At 48.7% G+C, this 4629-nt stretch overlaps 1 non-coding gene across 1 annotated transcript; it reads left to right on the top strand.

Annotated features, from left to right (window-relative positions):
• Nucleotides 1-3461: 3461 nt before the first annotated feature.
• Nucleotides 3462-3533, top strand: TRNAC-GCA (transfer RNA cysteine (anticodon GCA)). Its single transcript has one exon. It is a non-coding gene; the product is annotated as a tRNA-Cys (tRNA).
• Nucleotides 3534-4629: the final 1096 nt, after the last annotated feature.

The raw sequence follows: 4629 nt of genomic DNA on the forward strand, positions 1-4629 counted from the left end.
TGAAAGTCTATGACACCTTAGGTAAAGGCTGTTCTCCAACTGGAGCGCTCGCAGGCCAGTGTTTCCCAGTTGTTGGTGTTTATACTACGTTTTTTAAGATTTGCCCTGAGAGAGTCTTTAAACGTCTTTCATGGGCCACCAGCATTACGCTTTTCATTTTTAAGTTAAGTATCATTTTGGAAGGTGATAATCAGGCATCCGCACAACATGACCGGTCCAACAAAGTTGACGTTGAAGAATCATTTCTTTGACACTGGCGATCTTTGCTTCATCCAGTACACTGGCATTACTAAGCCTGTCTTCCCAAGTGATGTGTCAAACTTTTCGGAGATACTGTTGATGGAATCTTTCAAGGAGCTGGAGCTGGAGTTTATAAGTGGTCCATGTTTCACAAGCATACAGTAAGGTTGGTAGTACAATCGCTTTGTAAACAAGCAATTTGGTTTCCCTGCGAATGTCCCGGTCCTCACTCTACACTTCAGTCGGGAGAAAGCTGCACTCGCAAAAGCTCAGGCGATGCTGAATTTTGGCATCAATGTTGGTCCATGTGGAAAGATAACTGCCCAGGTAGGAGAAGTGACCGACATTTGGGATACAAGTTGGGATAAGCCACTGGGAGCTCAGTCTGACCGATCGAAGAACTCACCACCAGCCTTCCAGTAGAAGCCCCCATCTTTAGTTAAGGCAGCTCAGAGGCATCATCTCTCATGATGTTAGAAACTCAAATATATAAGCTGGGCATCCAATGGCACCTTAAAAGTTATGGTCACCACAAGGGAATGTCTATTCACCAGGGGGTTGGACTAGATGTATCCTGGGACAGGTGTGTAGGAAGGGGTAGTGGTGGTGGCGGCTCGCCCCAGGTGTCATTCATGGGGTGTGTGACAAAATCACCTCTGGGCGGATCGCTGCACCGCCACTCTGGGTGCCAATCGCTGCACCGATAGCCCCCAATGGGCGCCGATCGCCCCCCTGGGCGGATTGCCGCTGTGCCCCCATGCACAGATCGCCCCGCCCCCACTGCTACAGGTGCCAGAGCAGCTAGCTATGCCCCTGTCCTGGGGTCCCTTCCAATGGCTACAATTCTATGGTCTCAACCAGGGGTCAGCAAACTTTTTCAGTGGGGGGCCGGTCCACTGTCCCTCAGACCTTGTGAGGGGCCGGACTATATTTTGAAAAAAAATATGAACAAATTCCTATGCCCCACAAATAACCCAGAGATGCATTTTAAATAAAAGAACACATTCTACTCATGTAAAAACATTCTGATTCCCGGACTGTCCACGGGCCAAATTTAGAAGGTGATTGGGCCACATCCGGCCCCCGGGCCTTAGTTTGGGGACCCCTGGTCTCAACTATATTGCTTGACTGTAGCTTGTTCTTGCAACAATTCACCTGTCCCAATATGCAAGAAGGAGAATTACACAGAGTGGAAATGGAAATGGAATTAACTATGGACTAAGGCAGAGGTTTTTAAACTGTGGTCACCAGCCTGGTGCCCCATAATCTCCACAGTCGCAATTGGACCTGAGTCAGTAGCAACTTCACATGCCTGGTGAATTATGAACACTGCTCATGTGGCCCTGAAGGGCTCTTTAGACTCAAGAACATGACAGGTGCCTTAGTGGACCCAATGAAGGACCACCCTGCGAGGTAGATTAGGCTGAGAGAGACGGACCCCCAGTCACCCAGTGAGCTTTGTGGTCACATGCAGATTTGAACTCTGATCTCCCAGGTCCTAGTCCAACATTCTAACCACTACACACACTGGCAGCCAAGCTGACCAAGAGAAGGGAGCGACTTGCCTATGAGGAATGGTGGGCAGCATTTGAGACTTCTTTCGTTTAGAGAGAATGTGAGCAAGAAGTGACATGGCGGACGTTTATGAAATTATATACAGCATGGAGAAAGTGGATAGAGAAGTTTTTTCTAAACACTAGAACTTGTGGACATCAAACAAAGTTGGATGTGGGAAGAGCCAGGAAAAATAAAAGAAAGTCCCTCCAAAAGAGGCAGTGATGGCCACTAACTTGGATGGCTTTAAAAGAGGATTGGACACATTCACAGAGGATATTGATGGCTACTACCGGTAGCCACGATGGCAATGCTCTGCCTCCACTGGGAGTTGCAGGAGAGGAGAGTGCTTTTGTGTTTGGGTCCTGCTTGTGGGTTCCCCTGGCAGGATGCTAGACTAGGTAGGCCATTGGCCTGGTCAATCCGGGCTATTTTTACTTTATTACAAAGACAGAGGAGGAGGAGGAGAGAGGGTTGCTGAAAAGCACATAGGAATCCAATCAGTTCCAGGACTTGGGGGAGCCAGCCAGGACCCCTTCCAGGATGAGGTGGGACATGCAAACATCAGGGCTTGTGCATTGTGCAAATGGCACCATGTTAGGCCGTGGGCTCTCAGCTTTTTAGGTAACCTAGCAAATGCTCAGCCTTGGCACCATCTGGAGCCAGCCCTGCATTCCAGAAAAGCTCAACTTTAGGGGGTGATCTCCTTAAAAAAAAAAAGCTCAAGAACTTTGGTGTATCTGCTAGAAAAAGCTCGACAATTTTGGCTGCCCCTCCCCCCCATGGGAGGAAGGACCATTGGCCCATGTAGCTCAGCATTGTCTACACACTGGTTGGCAGCAGCTCTTGGGCAGCCCTGCCTGGAGATGCTGGGGACTGAACCTGGGGGCTGGTTCTACCTGGAGGCATCTGCCCTACTTCCCAGGTCCCATGTGCCCAGGGCAGAACAGTTCCTGGAATTGCCCTGGAATCAGTGGAGGCTAGTCCATTAAGGCTCATGGGACACTGCGCCACCAGACTCAGTCTATCCTCAGGCAGCCCCCACCTGCCTGCCTCCTGACTTACAACCAGTCCAGGAGGTGGCGGCCCTCTTGTAGAGCTCAGCAGGAGGAGGCGGCAGAATGGGGACAAACCTAGCATTAGGTGGCTGCAGCCGTCATTGGCTCTGGCTCGCCCTAATGTTGGGTTCCCTGCCCGCCTTCCATCCTACAGGCTCCTGTAGCCACCAGCCACCTCTGCCAGGCATGTTAGGGCAGTGCACATTGTCTGGTTTCATTTGTGGGCCAACCTTCAGCGTCACTGTGGATTGCTGTCAGGGCTGCACTTTGGCTTTGCAATGATAGCTGGGCCACGTGAGTTGAGCTCTGCCCTCTTAATGTGTCCTCAGACACTGGCCTCTCCGAGTGACAACAGGCTGCTGCGGGAACTGTATGTGCTAAGCCCGTCCTGGGAGGCAGCTGCTAGCAGGCTTTGGGCAAGGGGGGTAACGGCACAGAGATGGAACTGGTCCTGAAAACACATCCATTAAACAATTAAGGATAATGAAATATAATTATAGGTATTCTGAGCAAGGAGTGCAGCACCGAGTAAACCTGTCAGAGGGATAGAAGCAAACAGCAGAAGCACGATCTGTAAGTGTTATTATAGAGGATGCTTTTCCAGCCACTGGGGGTATAGCTCAGTGGTAGAGCATTTGACTGCAGATCAAGAGGTCCCTGGTTCAAATCCAGGTGCCCCCTCTTTTCTTTTTTTGCTTTTAAATAAAAACAAAGATTTGTAAAAAAACTCTCTAAGCTAAGGCTGAACATTTACATTCCTCCCTCTGCTCCAAAGGCATATACCCCTGTTTCTCCGAAAATAAGACGTAGCCATAAAATAAGCCATAGCAGGATTTTTAAGCATTCAAGGAATATAAGCCATACCCCAAAAATAAGACATAGTGTGTGTGTTTTTTGAGGAAAAATAAATGTAACATTTAGAAATGCATCTTCAGGACAAAAGCACACTTAAACTATTTTCCACCACTCCCAAGGATTTGTTTCCCCAGGAACGGTTCTGGGCTTTTAACACCAGTGCAAACCAATGCCTGCTATATCACTGCAGGTCCATACCACCGCAGCGGGGCTGCCAACTTTCCAAGCAATTATTGTAGCTGTGCCTTCAACAACATGCTGTTTTTCAAGAGAATAAGCCACAGGATGGTTTTGATTGCAGGGAGATAAACATGATCACCTGCTAATAATGTCTCTCTACCTGTAGCTGCTGTGAAAGGGAATTCAAGAGGGGCCAAGGAAGGGCTGTAGCTCAGTGGCAGGGCTCAGGTTCAATTGCCAGCATCTCCAGAGGGTTTAGATACAGTGTTTCCAACCTTGGGTCGCCAGTTGTTTTGGGACTACAACTCCCATAATCCCTAGCTAGCAGGGCCAGTGGTCAGGGATGATGGGATTTGTAGTCCAAAAATAGCTGGAGGCCAAAGGTTGGGAAACCCTGGTTTAGAAAGACCTGTGTCTAAAACCCTGGAGAGCTGCTGCCAGACAGTGCAGACAATACTGCCACAGGTACACCAATGGTCTGATGTGGTAGAATGTAGCTAGAAGGTGTTGGCAACTCTACCATGTGGGTGGGCAGTTGCTTTGCTAACGGCCACAGGTGATGGGAGTCGTAATTTTTTTTAAAAAAAATGTTGCTGAACTACTTCCTGTGCACAGGGTAGAGGTTTTATTACAATCAAGCGATATTTAAATTTTGTTAAATAAACAAATAAAATGTGGAGGGCCAAAGGTTCCCCACACCTGGTCCAACAGGGTAGAACTGCCAACTTTTGAACTGACCTCT

This window comes from Zootoca vivipara, chromosome 14 (assembly GCF_963506605.1).
Source record: "Zootoca vivipara chromosome 14, rZooViv1.1, whole genome shotgun sequence".
Lineage (NCBI taxonomy): Eukaryota > Metazoa > Chordata > Lepidosauria > Squamata > Lacertidae > Zootoca > Zootoca vivipara.